The following is a 19,888-nucleotide window of genomic DNA, read 5'->3' as shown; positions in this document are numbered from 1 at the left end:
GGGAGTAATGGAAGCAGTGGTTAGAGCATTGTGGTCCGAAGCAAAGTGGGTGGAAGGATAAAGACTGATTACAAAGCCAGTTTGGCATAAAACTAGCTTGGGCAAGAGGTGGGGAGATGGAGAGGAAGGAAACAAATCAGTGTCACCAGCCTTGGCAAATGAGTATGAAGGAACGAAAGATAAGAGTAAGTGTTCAAACCGGGCTGAGTGGGAAGACAGCAGAGCCGCTGCCACGGAAACAGGGACTGTTCTCGCAAATGTGGACAGCACGGTTTTTGGGAGAGATCTTGATTTCAGGCTTTGGGCGTGTGAATTGTGGAGTGATGAAGAGACACCTGAAGTCTCTAGCAGGTGGTTGGAGAGAGAGGATTAGAACTTGGCTCTGGTGACAAGGCTATGGCATGAATATGAAAGTGATGGCTCCAGGTACAGAGAGAATGAGAATAAACCCAGGGCCAGGGAGAAAGAGCTCAGCAAAAGAAATGGTGGCCGTAGTCGGAGAAACGGGGGAAGCGTGACAGGTGTGTGACACTGCAGAGTCCCAAGGGAGAGAAGCCGGGAGCACAAGCAGCAAAGAGGCTGGGAAGATGAGCATGGGGTGAGGAGCCCTGGCATTAGGGGCTTTCGAATTGGCAAGACTGCTGGGCCAATCTCCATGCAGACTTTCTGTATCGGCCACACTCTTGGCAGGGTGAGGGCTGAGGGCGCAGGCAGAACAGAATGCCCCTTGCCAGTTATCCGTTTATATAGTCATTTATTGGTTTAGGGGGGAGCGTTGGTTCACTAGTAACTCAGAAATATTAAAGTCGGTCACAAGAATGCTTAAAATGCAACAGCAACAATAAAAGCAAAGTCACATGAATTGTAAGTGGGAGTAAAAAAAAGAAAATGAAGGTGGGAAATTAATGAAGTGAGAATGAGGCTAGAAAGTGTGTATTACACGGTCTTCTCTGCCTTCTTACGGGTCCCTGCTATCTGGGGAGGGAAGAGCTCACACTGTATAGCCAGTGACCCTAAGAAACTGACCCCCCTTCTGCCCTTCTCTCACCTTCACTTGACCCTCCTCTCCCCTTCACAGGTGTTTATTCGGCTAGACACTGGCACAGGTGCTGGGGATACAAAGCAAGCCAGACACGGCTACTGTCCTTGTCACTCTCATAGACAAAGTGACTCAGCCAGTAGTGAGCGGCTTCCCTTGCTATCCACTGCAACTCCTTCCCACGCACAGATATCCAATTTACGGAGGGTATATAGACCTTTCCCAGGTCTGCTTAGCCAGTGATCAGGGCAACAACTTTGCCCGTGATGGCAGCTGACTCGCAGAGTGGCAGAGTGCAGAGCATGGCGCATCAGAGGGTCAGAAATGCGATCAGAGGTCTGCAGGCAGAGCCCCTCCTCTACCATTCACAAGGTGTGTGTCTCTGAGCAAGTCACTTAACTTGTACCGGTCCCCACTCCCTCCTCTGTAGGCTCGAGATGACCATTCCTGCCCCTGCCTGCTGCACAGGGGTGGGGAGGATTAAGCGACATTGCAGATGATATATTTCTTCAGCTGGTCTGAGACATCATGCTGTACACACACAACTCTAGGCAACTGCAAAAAGTAAAAGCAAAATGCTCTTTGTCACTTTGGTGATCAGAGTTCATCATTTCTCGCATAGCTTTGAGGCCATTCTGTAGACACGGACTCTGTCAGTTTCCTGCAGGTTTCCCGGGGTGGGGAGGGGCGGCTCTTGCCTGGAGGCCAGACCTCATCTGAACATCTCAAGCCAACTAGGGGTAAGGGGGATGAATGCAGCTGTGATGTTTCTCCAAGTTGTGGTCCTATGTGTGTAACACATTGTTCAGACCTTCTGTAGAGTGATTAAACACCCCGCAGGCCCTGGCCGGGCCGTCTGTGCCACCCCGAATGTTTGATGCAACAACTGCTCAGCGGTGGAGACCGCTGGGAATGAGAGCATGGGAAAGTCCACTGTGGAACGGCGTGAAGCCCTCTTCCTAAACATGAGCATTATCTAATTCTCACTTGGTTATTGGCCAGAGTAAAAGGAAGATCAGCTTGCCATTTAGCCTTTGATGTGAAACTGCTCGGCTAATGTTTCCTTTGGCCATTTATCTATGTAGCAGGGAGGAACCTGAAACCAGCGTGGCCGGGGCCCGTTCTTGCTGGAGCATGAACACCTCCTAATGGTTTCAAGGTCCTCTGGCCTTGCATTTTTTCATTTTTTTCTCAAGAGCAATCCCTGTCCTCCTTCGCCTCACAAAATACTAGATGTTATCAAAGTGGACTTGAGTTGTCTGATTTCTTTTGCAACATGGTTTCCCCTGTCTGTTGTCAGAAGTTTGCATCTGGTTTCCTATTTTATATTCTGGGCATGATAAAAAATGCAAAAAACTCAAGCACTTCTGAGCTGGAAAGAACAGAAAGCCCTCCAGTCCCTACCCAACCTGCCGCCAAACGTGGGGATTCTAGGACCCTGGGAAGACGGACTTCTCCCGTTCCAGGCAGGTACATCCGATTTGTGGACCCATAATGTAGTACACTTGCCCAGTTCCCCTCGGCTGGAAACTTAGAGTGACAGCTCTCAACACTCACACTGGGAGTAGCTGAGCAGCAACGAACAAGAGCCCACAGTGCTCTCTGGCTTGCCGGAGCTCGGCGAGGGGAAGGCCTACCCAAGAGGAAGGTCTGTTAAATAGCTGAGGCCCCCAGTCTCCATTTCCCAGGTTAGATTCATTCATAAACAACACAGGATTCGTGTAAAATTGAATAAAATCCAGATGCGACTTGTTAATGCAATTAGCTCATGCTCCCTGGTGGCCCTGGGGGAGGTGTGCTGCCCACAAACACGCTCAGAGCCCGCAGTAGTGTCCACTCCCCGCCCCGGGCCATGTGTGCCAAGGGGAGTGGGGGCAGGGGCTGTCATCCAAAACTGCAGAATAGAGGAGTCTGCGGAGGGGTGTCCACCCATCATGTGTCTAGTCTTCTGAGTTCAAATCTGACATACTATAATCCCAGCAACATAAAGAGCTTCACCAGTGGGCAAAGAAACAGAATTCCAAACTGCTCCGCCACTCACTAGCTTAAAAGATTAGCCAACCAAGCCCTCAGTTTTCTCACCTGTATAATGGGGTGATAAAATTATCTGCCTCACACAGTTGCCACGAGGGTGGAACAAGAACATGTGCATAAAGTACTTAGCTCCACTATAAGAGCTGAAGCAAATGGTATTACAGCCATCAATGAAAATGAATAAACAAATCAGCATTCACTAGAACTGTGGTCCCAAAGAGATTGTCAATTGCACACTCCATTGGAGTCTGTCCCTATGTAGAAGCCAGATAGGAGGACACCTGCGTGAAGGTGGACATGGATGGTGGGATTGGAGTCAGCAACTTGGTGAACGTTAGGAAGTTGGAGGGATACTGACCATTTAAAAATTACACGTCTGTGCCCGGTAAGTTCTGCTTCACCTGCTGAGTCACTGAGATTTAGAGATTTTTTTTTTTTTAATTTTTTTTTATTTTGGCATATTATGGGGGTACAGATTTTAAGGTTTCAATAAATGCCCATTTCCCCCCCTCCCCCCAAAAGTCTGAGTCTCCATCATGACCATCCTCCAGATGGTGCACATCTCACTCATTATGTATGTATATACCCACCCCCCTCCCCCCTCCCCCCTCCCACCTGCCCAATACCCTATTACTGTAGTACCTATGTGTCCACTTAGCTATGTGTACTATTCAGCTCTAAGAAACAATGGTGATATAGCACATCTTATATTTTCCTGGTTAGAGCTGGAACCCATACTACTAAGTGAAGTATCCCAAGAATGGAAAAACAAGCACCAGATATATTCTCCAGAAAACTGGTATTAACTGAGTAGAGATATTTTTTAACGCAGAAGATCACAGAAGATGTTGGCCTGGCATTATTTGTTTAAAAGAACAGATAGCAAGAAGGGGCAAAGGTGAAATGGTAGGCGAATGCTAAGTTAGAGGAGGGATTTGACACCTCGTGCTGAATAAATGTCATAGAGATGATGATGATGATGGTGATTGTTCTGGGGGGGCCCCAGGCTTGAGGAACGTGGTGGCTTTTGGCTTGGGGGGGTTGGGGGGGAGAAGTAACGTATCTGGCTTGAATTTTTTTTTATTTCGGCATATTATGGGGGTACAAATTTTAAGGTTTCAAAAAATGCCCTTTCCCCCCTCCCCCATCAAGTCTGAGTTTCCAGCATGACCATCCCCCAGATGGTGCACATCTCACTCCTTATGTATGTTTATACCCGCCCCATACCCCTCCCACCTGCCCAATACCCTATTACTGTAGTACCTATGTGTCCACTTAGGTGCTGCTCAGTTAATGCCAGTTTGCTGGTGAGTGTATGTGGAGTTTGTTTTTCCATTCTTTTGATACTTCACTTCGTAGTATGGGTTCCAGCTCTAACCAGGAAAATATAAGATGTGTCTGGCTTGAATTTTTAAAGTGAACCACAGCAGTTCTCAGCAACGTGGCAGGAACGCCTCTGGGAGAGTGACGCTCTGAGAAGCCACCTTCCCTCCCCAAAGCTACAAAGTGTGGCCCTCCGCGAGAGGAGCAATGGCAGGCACAGGGACTGCTCTGGCCAGACGTTGAAAACGTGAACCTTCTCTGAAGCAGTGGTTTGAGCAAAATCAGCAGAGCCTACAGGACAGCAGAGAACAACACTGAAAAACGCTCACAGCAGTTCTGTTGCTTGTTTGTTCAGCTTCATTCCCACAAGAAACTGTTATTGTTGCAAACTAGATACAAGGCGTGCTTGCCCACAAGACCAATTGATAACCTTCTAAAAACCTAGGAAAATAAACCCACGCTGGAAACCCGCTCAATTCCAAGGGCTTGGCTTGGGGCGTGATGACCCAGGATTCTGATTTGGCTTTTTATTTTCTTCTCTTCCCTCTCAACGATAACAAATAAATTAGTACGCAAAGCCCCATGCACGTTGGAAATACTTGTCATTTATTTTCCACTTAGCCTCAGCGATATCAAGGGCTTTGCGATAAATAAGCTGGTCAGGAATTCTTTTCAGGAAACCAAACCACAGCTTTAGTCTTGTCTACTCAACACATTGTTCAGAAATGTTTTGGTAACCTTTAAAGCCCCACTCCAGGAGGGAGGTTCCCATACCCTCCAATTAAATTCTTTCCTATTTGGAAGGTCATTAAGACTTTGGGAGATGTGCTTCTTGACGTGGGTTTGAGTCACGCGTCTGTGTCCTCAGCTGACGGGGCAAGAAGTCACAGAACTTGTGGGGGAAAAGTGTCCCACGGAGCCACCAAACCGTGTGGTCCCGGCCCTCCCTGGGAGGAAAGGAGAGCCGGTGGGGCGCTGGGCACAGCTGGCCACTAAGGAGGGCTCAACCCACTGTGGTCACCACAGGGTGTGAACAGATCCACAGCCGAGAGGGCAGGGCCCCGTGCCATGACAAGGCCGTGCACAGCCTGACACAGGGGAGTTTGTCCTCAGTGCTCCAACCTGCCAGATGGGGTCCTCTCACCGCTATCAAAACCCGCTCCTAAGCAGGGACTTCAGCAGATGTTTGTACACCCACGGTCACAATAGCCAAAAGACGGAAGCAAACAACTGTCTATCCATGGAGGAATGGATAAACAAAATGTGGTGTGTGGATATGTTATACATATATTAATACATACCCATATATATTTCTTATATTTCTTTTCTTTTAGTGAATCCCAAGCTACTCTTCTTTCTTATCTGACCAAAACTGAAATTGCCACCCATCTAATCCTGAAATACCCAAAACCATGTTTCTGGTGCTCACAGCTACACACACACACACACACACACACACACACAGAGCTATATATAATGTATATATTACCAATAGATAATAATGTATAACATTAACATGTTTTTATATATATTTAACTTTATTTTGTATTTATTTATTTATTTTAATTTTTAGAGATGGGATCTCCCTCTTGCTCAGGCTAGTCTCGAACTCCTGACCTCAAGCGATCCTCCTGCCTGGGCCTCCCAGAGTGCTAGGATTACAGGCGTGAGCCACTCCACCCAGCCATATATTAAACTTTCAAAAGGAAGAAAATACTGTCACATGCTAGAACATGAATGAACCTTTAAGACATTATACCGCATAAAATAAGCCTTTCGCAGAAAGACAAGTACTATATGATTCCACTTATTTGAGGCACTTTGAGAAAAGTCAAATTCATTGAGACAGAAAATAAAAAGGCAGTTGCCAGGCATGAGTGGGAAGGAGCAGGGGGTGTTAGTATTTAATGAGTACGGGGTTCACAGGGGGAAGGTGAAAAAGTTCTGAACATGAATGAATGATGGCAATGGTTCCACAACAATGTGAATGTAGATGTGTCACAGAACTGTGACTTCACTAAACGTGGTTAAATAGTACATTTTTGTGATATGTGTATTTTACCACAAAAAAAAAATTTTCTAAAAACCTGCTTATAAAAATTTTGAAAAATGCATACACACTCAAGGTATATGGCTAATAAGACTTAAAGTATTGCCTCTCTCAGGAACACTTGCATTCAGCAGGACAGAAACCTTAAATCAAGGCTACTGGTCACAGCTGGCATAGTGAGACCTGCAAGGGAATGGAAAACAGAGAATATCTTCTTCACCATCCCTTTCTTCAGCACATACCTTGCTTCCCTCCCTCTGCAGGAGCAGAAATCACTAGAGATCAGGCGCATTTTTGCTAAAATACAGCTTTCCGTGCTGGGTTCTCTGCAATTCTAACACGCTATTTTCTCATCTTTAACTTTTGTTTTGTTGCTACTCTTCTTTCTTGTGATCAAAACTGAAATTGCTCTGGGTGGTAGCCTCTGCCCCCCACCTAATCCTAAAATGGCTAAAACCATGCTCCCGGGGCTCAGAGCTACAAAAATCTCAGTTCTACCAGGAACTGTTTTCCAAAAGGCCAATTATATCTTCCAATGCCTATTGTTTAACCCTTTGCACTTGCTTGCTTTTTTTCTCAATTCCTTTATTCTACTTGAGATTTAATTTTTTAAATACCCCAGATTTTACAAAAACTGGAGTTTCTTTGCATACAAACTTATTTATTTGGATTTTTTTATATTTCAAATTATTGATACATTCAAAGAGTAATTTTAATCTCTATAATTTTTCATGGCGTGAGCTGCTACCGATGCTAACCGTGTCGAGTCACACTTGACATCCGAGTGCAAAGGGTTAAGATATAGATTTACACAGAGAGGAAAGACTTAGGCAAGATTATATAGAGAATTTTAAGAAGAGACCTTTGAGATTTATTTGTCTTAGTTCAGTTTGTGTTGCAGTAACAGGATACCACACACTGGATAATTCACAAAAAAAACAGAAGTTTATTTCTTTTACTGTTCTTGAGGCTGGGAAGTCCAAGAGCATGACGTTGGCGTCCTGCAAGGGTCTTCATGCTGCCACATCTCTCAGCAAAGGCAGAATGGCAAGAGAGTGCAAGAGCAAGCAGGATGGGACTGAACTCACTTTCGTAATGAGCCTGCTCCCGAGATAACAACGTTACTCCATTCGCAAGGGCAGAACCCTCAAGACTTAATCACCTCTTTAAGGTCTCACCTCTCAACACTGTAGCTTTGGGAATTCGGTTGCCAAGACATGAACGTTGGGGGGGCACAATCAATGCTTACCTGGGGACCTCTGAGGTTGTTCAGTTTAATGTCCTTATTTTACAGATGTAGAAAAGGAGGCAAAATGACTTCCACAGGATAAAATCCAGATCTTGGGACCTAAATCGAATGCTTTTTCTCCTCTGTCTCCTGGGATCGAATTCTGGGAAAACTGCTGTCCTGCTGAATCGCCCCTATTGCTTCACAACAGTAAAACACAGTTGTTAATAACACATGTTTCCAGACAGCTTCGTGAAGTGTCTTTCAACAGAGCACATTAGCCCATTAGTACCCATTAAACACATCATTGCTCAGTTACCCAGATTAGCTTGAAGAAAGTGGGGTTTGAAGGGCAAGGGACCTGGGACAAGAGGTAGAATTGAGAGAAAAAGATGCTGAGAGGGCAGTAGGTGAGGGTTAGGGTGGTCATGGTTTGGAAATATGGCATTGGAAACCCAGGTTTTCCTTGCTGTTCCATTTCTAAGCAACTACATGACTTGGCCCCGTCGACACCCCCGTCAGAGTTCAGTTTTCTTATCTGTAAGCTGTGGGGGGCGGGGTGGGGAATGCTCATCCTTGAGGACAGTTGTTCTGGAACCTGGCATCAGAATCACTTTGAGGAATAGAATAAAAACAGCTGCCCCATTTCCTCTCTGGATAGTCTGATTCAATTGGGAGTCTATATTTGTTGTTCATCTTATTTTTATTTAATTAATTTATTTATAATTTTTATTCTTTTTTGAGACAAGGTCTCACTCTGTCACCTGGGCTAGCGTACAGTGGCATCACCATAGCTCACTGCAACCTCAAACTCCTGGACTCAAGCAATCCTCCTGCTTCAGCCTCCTGAGTAGCTGGGACTACAGGCACACACCACCATGCCTGGCTAATTTTTATATTTTTTTATAGAGACAGGGTCTTGCCCTTGCTCAGGCTGGTCTCGAACTCCCGAACTCATGAGCCACCGCACCTGGCCCTGTTCATCTTATTTTGAATGTGAATTATTTTAGTTGTTTGTGAATAGTTAACTGAATGCATTAGGTTCAAAACTCAAAAAACAAAAAGAAGCATATAGTAGAAGATTTCCTTCCAATGCCTTGTCCTCATCCTTCTGTCCTCTTTCCAGAAGCAAACCCAGTATCTGTTTCTCGGTATCATCCCAGAGATGTCACTCGCATGTTTAGCACACAGCCCAGTGATTGTGCTGCAGCTGGTCTCAAGCCCAGCACTGGGAGGCCCTGCTCCAGGGTCTCCTTATCTTCAGGTGAGGCTCTGAGTATTTGGGAAATGACAAGCCGATCTTGTGTGCAGCGCTCTTCGTTCTGTGCTTTGTGTGTCCCAAGGGCCCAGCTCAAGTTGGTGGCTGCCCTGTCACTGAAAGCCAAGATACTCTGGCACTAGAGGGCTACAGCCATACAGGCTCACCTCCAGAGACTCTTTCCTCCCATAGGGGGAAAGCAAACTTCTCCCTCTGGTGTGGAATGGTGCCAGGAAGCACTTGTCCCAAGTCAGAGTCTGCCACTGAGGCTCAGGGCTGCCGGGTGAACGACAGTGGGACCCCCAGACTCTGCCTCAGAAGGAAGCTGTGCAAAAGCACCTCTCCCTAGACCCTGCTAGGACGATACAAGCTCTGCCATGTGTACAGCCTTTTTCTCTCCTCCCTCTGCCCTTCAGTGCCATCCAAAATTTAAACGAAGAGATAGTTTTCCAAAGTTGACTGATTTCCTATCTGAAAAACCACCCCAGGAAAAGAGCTGGAAATTCTAGAGAGTAAAGCGTCTTCATTCCTGATATTTGAGTCAGTAATGGCCCTAAAGATCGCCTATTAATGGTCCCAGCGACCCTTCATTTCCACATACTCCTATCCTTAGCTAATAAATAACACAATGAAGCTTCACCAGGGGTCTGTTTCTGGACAAATTATCTTTTCAACACTTGGATCAGCTTACTTCATAGCTTGGTTGTTTCCTGTTTCTCAGCATCCAATTGGCTCGCCTCGGAGCTGGACATGAGTATGGGCTTTGTGTGCGAGTGTACGAAGAATTCCTCTGCATTTCTTAAATGCAGCGTTCCTCACTCTCTAGCTCCCGTGGGGACAGCCCAGTGTGGCGGGAGGGACCCTCGATGAGGAGTCCAGGCACCTGGGTTCTGGGCCCAGCTGTCGGCTGACCCCACACCCCTGGGCAAGCGGTTTAAGCCTCAGGGCCGGCTTCCTCTTCTCAGCATGCATCCTTCTCACTCGTGAAGCTTCTTTAGGTTGCATGGGTCTACTTAAATCTCACCCCTACCCTGGGCAGCAGGTATGATGAATCCCATTTTATTGACAGCAACTGAGATCTCAGAGGCTCTCAGAAATGGCAGTGCAGGAAGGAGAATCCAGTCTTCCTCCTCCAGGCCTGGAGCATCAGTAAAGGTGATGGAGGCCCGATCCCAGCCTCTGCCAAACCACTCACACTTCTCACTCCCCCTCCAGCCCAACCCACCCATTTGGTGTCATCCCCACTCTTTGCTAACCAGCGTCTACTCTCTGGACCCATCCTCACTTCCCTCTCCAACTCCCCTTTATTCACACTTGCAAGCGGGGATGACTTGCCCCGTGCTCAGTGTCGGGCACTGCACTAGCTACTGGGACTACCCACTGAACGAGTAGCATTGGTCCTCAGGAGCTCCCAGCCTGAAAATAAATAAAAGAAATAAAGAATTCACTTTCCTGTAATATCCTGTGATAAGTGCTGTACAGGAAGAAGAAAACTTGCAAAGAGGTGGCAGAGGAAGAAAGTGATAAATGGTGATAGGGGAGCAGGGGCTGGGAGAGTTTTAGGGGAAACTTTATAGAGAAAGTGACATTTAATTTTTTTAATGCCTCCCTGCTTCCAAAAAGCATTTTAGAAGGGTGAAGGGGGGACACAGAGGTCAGAGAGTGAGAACGCTAAAATTTATTATATAGCCTTCTACGTTTCAGATGTTTTTTATTGCCCGGTGGCACACAGCTAGAAGATTCAAAGGCATGTCCAAAGCCCAGAGTCTTACTTAATCCTGTGCTGACTCCTTCTAAGACAGTAGCTTCTAGAAGAAAAAAAAAATGCAGATATAAGCCACAAAAGAAAACTGGCAGTATGTGGAATCTACTTAAAGGGGGAAATATCTGTCCATCCGTCAAGGCTAGATCCCTGAGTGTGCGTAAAAAAAGTAGCAAGCTGCTGGTAGGGCCCTGAAGACTGATTAAGAAAGAGAGGAAAGGGCACCAGGAATCTTCTCTGGCAACACATGGAAGTGATGATTGCACTGCTCCCCTCCGCAGTTCAGAACGGATTTTGCAAGGGGGCGATTGGGGCACGATCTGGAAGAGAGGCTATTGAAGATAAACTCAATACCAAGGTCTATGACCTTAAGACTCTGAATTCTCTCAAGGCTTCTCGAGGGTAGCAGGCGGGCCAGGGGACTGAAAGGTGCTCCGCTAGAATCCAAGAGGAGCAGTGAGGAAGAGGGAACTCCTTACAGGGAAGCGTAGCCACACCCAGGATCAGGGTGGGAGGAGCGTACTGGTGGAAAGACATTCCAGAGGACCCTGAAGAAAACAGATCCTTCGATGGGTGCTGACACCCAGACAAGTAGAACTCTGCCTGCAGGACAGGACCTTTCACCTCACTCAGTCCCAGGACCTCCACGCGCCTGGCACTGCAGTGGGCTCTGATATAGTGCTGGGAACAAGACTTGGCTCCTGCCTCCAAGTGGCCACCAGTGGTTTGACTCATTCTTCCTGGGCCTGCTTGCACATTGTCACACCAAACGGCATTCATGGAAAATCGATGAGAACGTACTGGTTGAATCAAAGAGTTTATATTCTTACTCTATTAAAAATGATCTGAGGTTTGAAATGTAATTCTTGCATTTGGCCAAGTGGGACCATTAGACTAGACAAAGGTCAAGGGTAGTGATAAGAGTGGATCTGGAGTCAGACAAGCAGGCCTTGAATTCTGGCTCTGCCATTTATGTGGGACTTGGGGCCAGGTGCTTATCCTTTGCAGCTCATGTTCATCTCCTATAAAACTGAGGGGGAGACTAACACATAGTTTGCTGTGCTATTGGGATCGTTCACAGTGCATGTCCATACCTAGAGGGTAGCAAGCAGTCCATAAATGGCATTTTATAAAAGTATGCACACGACAGAAGAAAATATTTGCAATATGTTAACAAAAAAAAAAAAATCAGGATCCAGAGTATATAAAGAGCTCCTAGAAATCATTAAGGAAAAGACAAGCAAAAGAAAACTGGACAAAGAATATGAATAGGGAATTCACAGAAAAATGAATATAAAAGTCTAGTGAGCATCAGAGAAGATTCTCATCCTTAATAGTAATCACAGCAGTACAGATTCACAATGATAAGATTGCCAACAATACTACTTACACATACTTTTATGTAGCTCCACCATTTGGATAAACTATATTACTGAATCCTTTCCACACACCAGGAAGAGGGAGCATGGTAAGTTTTTAAATATATTGTTAAGTGAAAAAAGCTTTTTGTAGAAAAATACATAAAGTGATGATACCATGTAAGTTAAAATGCCCACAAACATACTGGTTATGTTCGTGATGTGAGTGCATTATCATAAATGCAGAGAAAGACTTGGCAAGAGTCACACCAAATGGGCACAGTGGTTACCTCTGGGGACGGCCTGGTGTGGGAGTGGAGTTTTCAAAAGGCATTTTAGCTTTAACAGAAAAGTTTCAATTTCTTATAAGAATGTGTCCGTAACTTAGTTTAAATGGGTGAGTTAAAGGAACAGAAACTTCAAGTATTTATAATTATTTATGTCAGCATGGGGTGTCATTAGGATTTCCAGCTCTGAACCCAGTCTCCCTGGCTGTATACCCAGGCCCACCACTGACTCCCTGTGCCCTGAGCCAAGTCACCTCGCCTCGCTTTGCCTTAGTTTCCTCACCCTTACATGAACATCACAGCAGTGCTTGCCAAGGGGAATTGCTGTGCGGATAGATGAGTCTACACATGCACACGGCTTGGTGGCTAGCATGGGAGAAGACCTCTGTAATATAGGTTTTGTTGTCACTGCCCTCCTTTTCCACCACAGGTCAGCAAAAACATCTCATACTAGAGTTGTAGAGGTCACCAATGTCATTCTACTGATAAGAAAACTAAGGCCAGAGAGATGCGATGGCTTCTCCAAGGGACACAGTTGGTAAGCTTTAGACCCCAAGTCCGGATTCTGCTTCCCAAGTCTTCATGCTCTCGTAATACAAAATGAAGTTTTCCAAGGCACAAAAACACCCAGACTGGGCTCTTTTTCTGTAAAAAGTTAATGGCTCTTTCTTTACACACATCTCACCAGACTTCTCTCAGAGACGTGCAACTCCAATAAAAGCCTTACTCATAGCCCGGATATTTTGCTTGAGGGCAGAGAGAAAATCAATTCTGGTTATGATGATTCTCTTGTTCCCAATCAACGCTCCAAGGAAATAAATCACTAACAACTAACATTTGCAATTCAAAGCACTTTTCCAAATCATCTCATTCCGTCCCCAAAATCTGGGAAGGCAGGTCTCATCATTATCCCAGGTTACACAGGAATAAACTGAGACTCACAACTGCTTAAGCAGTTTGCCCAAAAGTTCTAGAGAGTATTTAGAATGATTTCTACCAATTTAAATGGCAACTCTAAAATTTAAAAAAATAAGAAATTTTAAAAGTTTGGAATATTGTTTGTGTTGTTTTTGCAGGGCTGGGATAGAGGCAGGAGTTCAAACATGCTTTGTGAGAATATATATGTGTGTAGTAACCACACACATCTCAAATATTCTGTAACAGAACCATTTTCAGATATTTTGCCTCATCGATTTATTGAGTATGACTCCTGATGTTAGTTTCAGAAAATATAGTTACCATTTCTATGTAAAAATGTTTTCTCTCAAGATATATAAAAGCCCAAAAAGTATCGTTATGAAACAGTGATTATAATTTCCAACTGTTGTGATTGTATACTAGTTTTGGGCAGCAAATAAATAGAACTTGACAAATATGCCCAAGTTACCTTTTAAGAAAAGTTTCAAAACCTCATCCAAACATGTTGAGAACTAAGTGAGGGGCCCCCCTTCATGGGGTGCCTTTCTGTAGATAGGCCCAGAAGTAGCTGGAGATGACATCAAAATATTAAAGAAAAATGCTCCTCTCCGTGAGAGTCAGTCAGTGCTCATTCCCTCTAGAAAGAGGTCTTTGGGGGAAAAATAGCTCAGCTCTCAAACGCTGAGTGTGTATCTGCATAAACGTGGTGGTTTATCACACATGCTCTGATCACACGCACTGTCCATCTGCAAGTTTGTGTGAACAGAGCCAAGCACTTAACTCTCAAAAAGTTAAATCAAGGAGATTCCAATCAAGGAGAGTCCAAGAAGGACACTACTGGAGATAAATAAGAAGAGGAAAGGGCTCTGAAAACAAAGGAGAAGAGTCAAAGTGGCAAGTTTCGATGTCTTGAAGAAAAAGTGCCTCCTTGAGCTTCCCCCTTCCAAGTCAGGCCCACGTCTGGGGGAGGGTCATGTGGGAGCCGGGGACCTGAGTTGGAGGACTGTCCTGGTTGGAGAACATTTTAATGAACTTCTACTTTTGAGTACAGAGGCAGGTGGTGAAGTGCAAAATGCAAACAGTGCAACAAAGACATGCAAATGGGACGCCTGTTTGGCCCATGCAGCCCACCCGGGGAAGCCCCTGCTCAGGAGGCTGCTTTGAAGGTGATGGATGGAGCTGGGGCACCTCAGCTCAGCCAGCTCTGGGACCCCCCACTGCCTCCTGGAGGTTCCCTGGGTGATCCAGTTCTCACAAGAGTGTCTGAGCGTCCCTGTGATTTCTGGTGTACATCTATGATCTTTCCAAGGCAGCTGGGACAGCATCCGTGGCCATGGCCTAGCTTCCTTCTGCCACACCTGAGCGTCTGCAGCCAAGGCGGTGCACACTTTCTAGTACACAGGATTCACATCCAACATCTCTCCCTTAACTCTGAAGCACCTTATTGAGGAGGCCAACAGACGTCAGGGAATATATAATATCTTTGGATGCTAAAAGATGTTGTAAAAACCTCCACCACAAGAAATAACCCAGATACATTTGCAATCATAATCAGTGAGTGCCATCAACAAGAAGTAATATTTTAAAAGCTTGTTAGTGAAATGACTTCTCTTTGGGGCTCTTGGGGAACCTACACGTTGTCATCATGCTTTGGACTCCAAGACCAGGAAAATGTCTGCCCATCAGAGCAGGCATCACAGATCAGTGGCTAAGACAGAAAAGGAAAGAATACGGTACCGATGGCCTGGAGGACAAATTGTGCTTATGTGACCACCGAGGGAATCTCAGTTCCTTTAGGAAGTAGGAAATACACTGGTAGCAGAATGCTCACCAACTTAGCAGTGAAGCCTACGACATCCTCAACAAAAGAGAAAGGAAGGAAGGAAGGAAGGAAGGAAGGGAGGGAGGGAGGGAGGGAGGGAGGGAGGGAGGGAGGGAGGGAGGGAGGGAGAAAAGCAGCCGGGGAGGGAGGGAGGCAGTCCGTGGAGTCTCCGCAGAGTTAAGCAAGAGAACTGAGAGCTGTTCTCAGCTGCAGAAGGAAATGATATGATCACACAGATAGGCTGAGCACAGAGTGGCCACCAGCTAGAAGGAAGATTTCATAGATGCCGTTTTTGACATCTGTCACAGAGAAAGGCCGCACGTGAGCTGGCCACCTGGATACTTCCTTAACCTTGAACATGGCAAAGGGAAAGAGCTCCTTTTAAAATTGCTGAGTTTTTGAGATTGGGGAGAAACTGGAGACCCCAGAAAGAGAAATACACAGTGACAGTGTGTTAGTTATCAGGATTAAGGAAACACATGTAAGACATGCAGTTGTTTCCTTTGGTCAGGGGATTTAATATCTCGTTCAAAAAAAAAAAAAATCTCGTTCCAGGTTTAGCCATTCACTGTTGAAGAGGGGAGGGCCACGGCATGGGTGTGTTGTCACTGTCCCGGACCTCAGAGCCAACACGGCCACTCACATCTCTATAGTGTGGGACAGGACACAACCTCTCTGGGCTTTGGTGCTGCAGCTGTAGACACAGGTTTGGACAAGGGGCTTGCTAAGGTCCATCTTTCACCTTGAAGAGCCAGTGATTCTAAAATTGGCCTCTGTACAATTCTAGATGTAGTAAATATCTGGGTTAAGAGTTAAACATTGAGGATTTGTTGAGGGTTTTGATGTAATTGTGCAAATCTTTTAAATTAGTATTCCATCTCTCAATAGCAGTGGTTTTGTCTGCTGCTATAGAGTTGATTGTTTTTCCTTTGAAACAATTCATTTTATCCCAAGAAATCAAGGAACTTAAAAAAGCAGAAATACAAATATCTATCTATCTGTTCTGACTTAAAACTATAATAAAGATGAAGGTGAGAATTCAGCTGTTTGTTATTTTTTTCCCCAAACTCAAATTACTTTTTTTACCTAGGAAGAAATTATTATTATTATTATTTGAGACAGAGTCTCACTCTGTTGCCAGGGCTAGAGTGCCGTGGTGTCAGCCTAGCTCACAGCAACTTCAAACTCCTGGGCTCAAGCAATCCTACTGCCTCAGTCTCCCAAGTAGCTGCGACTACCGGCATGTGCCACCATGCCCGGCTAATTTTTTCTATATATTTTTAGTTTTCCAATTAATTTCTTTCTATTTTTAGTAGAGACGGGGGTCTCGCTCTTGCTCAGACTGGTTTCGAACTCCTGACCTTGAGCGATCCGCCCACCTTGGCCTCCCAGAGTGCTAGGATTACAGGCGTGAGCCACTGCGCCTGGCATAACTAGGCAGAAATTACATATTTAGTCTGGGTGATTTTTAAAATATTTTTTCCCATATTTGAGTACGAAATAATTTAAATATTTAAAACGTTCTTTAAAATCTATTATATACCTTATGACAAAGAAGAAAGTCCAAATGCTTAATGATTCATACTAAAGGAAGCAATTTGCGGGTCCAGTGGTCACCTGCTGCCTTGGACATGAGCCCATTTCCCAAACACTTGATACATTTCTGCTCGATCCAGTCTTCCAGATCAAAAGGTCTGGCCATCACTGGGTGTCCTAAGGTAACTGCTGCGCCTGCATTCACCCTTGGGAGGGTTTCCCCAGTGACTTTATCCATCAGTCGGTCCTCTGACCAACAGCTCTCAGAACAGGCCAAGGTGCCTAGTTCCTGCTGACCCTGCGGAAAAGGGCCTTCTGTTGAGACACACGGGGCCCCATCTGCACCAGATGAAGAGAGCAGTGTAGCCTAAAAGGCTCGGTACTTCCCACCCCGATCCGAGAAAAGCTTCAGGGTTCGTGAGAGCAGAGCCTGCCGAGGAGTGGCTTCACTCAGGCTGTCCGCTTCTCTTGCGCAATAGAACAACTCCAGAGTAACCTGCGGTAAGTCATTCACACGTGAAGAGGCCGTTGACTGCCCACGCCTGCCAGACTCTGGCTCTCTGAGTGGCAAACACATTTTCATTCAGCCTGTGGCTTTTGCCATAGAGCATCGGCAGGAAAGGCACTGTTACGCTCAGCTTAGGTTTCTGGACAGAGTTGTGAAGCAGTTCCCCTAAGTTATAGCACTGCGAGGTGAAGAATGAGGTGGGGTGGACCCCAAACCCATATGTGCATCAGAATCGATTGGGGCTTTACAGAAAGTTCAGGTTTCCAGACTCCTTCCAGACTCATCAAATCAGAGTATCTATCTGGGCTGGGGTCTGGGAGTAGAACACTTTTGAAAAATCTTTTTGCAAGATCCATACGCCACTTGTCCTACACTAATCCTCAGGTTGGTATTTGGGAATCACTCTCTGCCCAGGTAACCGTTTCCAGTATAGTAATATCCCAGAAAATTAATTAATTTCATCTAGAACTCTGGCTAAACCCAAGAAATACTTCTAAGGAGAGGCTTTCTGTGAAAGTTACTCATTTTAACTTGGCTGAAGTTGTTGCTGTTGCTTTTAACCACATACAATTTCATTTGCATTTGTACTCAGACTAGTAAAATGCTAACAGTTAAATCTGTTTCTATTTTTTAGTTATTATATATGCTGATTGATGGGGCAAATTCAGAATAGAAAAATGTATGTACATATCAATGTGTATTAGTCAATTAAACAATTAATTAGATAATTAAAATATCCATCACATGTTGGCTTTGCAGTCTGGACACCTAATAGAGTGTATCTCTGAAATAGCTGTGGTTCATCCACTGAACTAGAGCAGGTTTTCATAAAAAAGAGAAAAAAAAATGGAAACAGGCCTGTGCTTGCAGTTTACATTGTTTCTTTTTGATAGAAAGAATGGCTCCAAATCTTGCTCCTTTGGAAGATACAGTATCTTCAACAACATTCCAATCCTTTCCATTAAGCCAATGAGAAGAGCAGAATTGGAAGGTGTGGAGGTCCACTCCTCTGGATTAATGTGCTGGCAGAGATTTTGTTAGACCCTTGTGCTAAACCAAAATCTTTTCCAAGGTTCTTAAGGGTGCACTGAAAGTGTTTGTTTGAATAAAAATCTTCAATTTAAACAAAAAAGCATTGTTTGCTTGCTCTAAGATATTTTACATACCACACGGTCCCCCAACTCAGGAAGAATCAGAAATAGCCACACCACATCATGAGACAAAGAATACAGTCTCTGCGGTTGTTGGAAAACCCATGAAAATGTGTGGGAGAGCACAGCCAGTGAACTGAACAGAGAGGAAGATCTATCTTGCACACAAGGCCAGTTCCAAACTCAGTGATTCAGTCACCCTTTCAGACAATGCCTGTCATGTGCCTTCTATGCACTAAATACGAAGATAGGGGATTTATAGAAGCCGAACACATATCTCAGAAACCCTGAGGAGAATGACAGGTAATAAATAATTATAATATCATTGGATAATTCAAATACAGTGCAATCAGAATATATAGAAAGACAGATGATTCATGAGTGGGGCTTTGCAGGATGAATAGAAGTTCACTAGGTAAAAGAGGGAAGGACATCCTCTCCATCTACTTCCCAAATATGAAAAGCACAGAGGCGAGAGAGGAAATGTCCTGTGTGGGCAATGGTCAATGGTTCAGTGTGGCTGGAATATAGAAATGTGAGATGCAATTCACCCGAGGTTGATGTCTTAGCAGGGTCCAGGTTATGAAGGGTAGTTATGCATGCTCAGAAATTAGATGTCAGCCTTCAAGGGCTGGGGTAGCATTTGAAGAATAAGATTTCTGATGACACAATGGAGGATGGGCTGGAAGAGGATGAGTCTATGACAAAGACATCTATGAGAAAACCCAAGTGAGTGATGACAGGCACCTGAACCAAGACAGTGACAGAGGGGAAAGAGAAGTCAGATGTGAGAGCTGTTTGAAAGATGCACTGGACAGAATTTGATTGGATGAAGACGACCAAATGGACATCAGGGTAGGAGGTAACAGGGAAAATAACTGACCCAAAGGTTACTCTTCCAGCATCCTGTTTCTTCTCCTCTCTCCTTACCACTATGTGCCCTTGTTTTCTTAGATCCCTTTCCTGTTCTCTTGTTGCTACTCCTTTTTACACTTCATCCATTGAGAATTGAAATATCGCCATCGCTCTCCACATGGGCCCCCATCACCACTGTCCCATGAGTTGCAAGAGCTGAGGCCACAGACGGAAGCTTGGGAGGCAGCAGGTCCACGCTGCACATCATTTTTCAGTCATAAAAACAACAACAACAACAAAAAAAAAAATAAAAAAACACTTGCATGTTGCATCACAGTGACTGCAATCTTTTCACATCTGTGCTTCACTTGAGTCTTAAAACCACCCTTGTCTGCAGGAAAAGACAAGTTGTATTGTTCCCGTTTCAGGGAGGAGGAAACTGAGACTGGGTCCAGAGTGCACTCTCAGTATGGAGTAGGCTACCAAGCCCGTCCCAGCAGTCCCAGACTGGTTTCCCACCTACTGCTTCTGGGATGTTAGGCTGTTACTCAGGCTCTCAAAGTGTCAATTTCATTCTCTGTACAGGGGGACAATAAAAGTACCTGCCTCCTGGGATCCATCGCTGCACGTGCTAGAAGAAATAATGCACGTGAACTACTCAGCACAGACTTGGGGAAGTCTCCATGAATGTTAGCCATGGCTATTTATTGATAGCTCTTCTAGCTCCAAAGTTCCAGCTCACTCTACTGTGTCACAGTG

The sequence above is a fragment of the Microcebus murinus genome, chromosome 6, assembly GCF_040939455.1.
Source record: "Microcebus murinus isolate Inina chromosome 6, M.murinus_Inina_mat1.0, whole genome shotgun sequence".
Lineage (NCBI taxonomy): Eukaryota > Metazoa > Chordata > Mammalia > Primates > Cheirogaleidae > Microcebus > Microcebus murinus.
Note: the sequence above shows the minus strand (reverse complement) of the source record.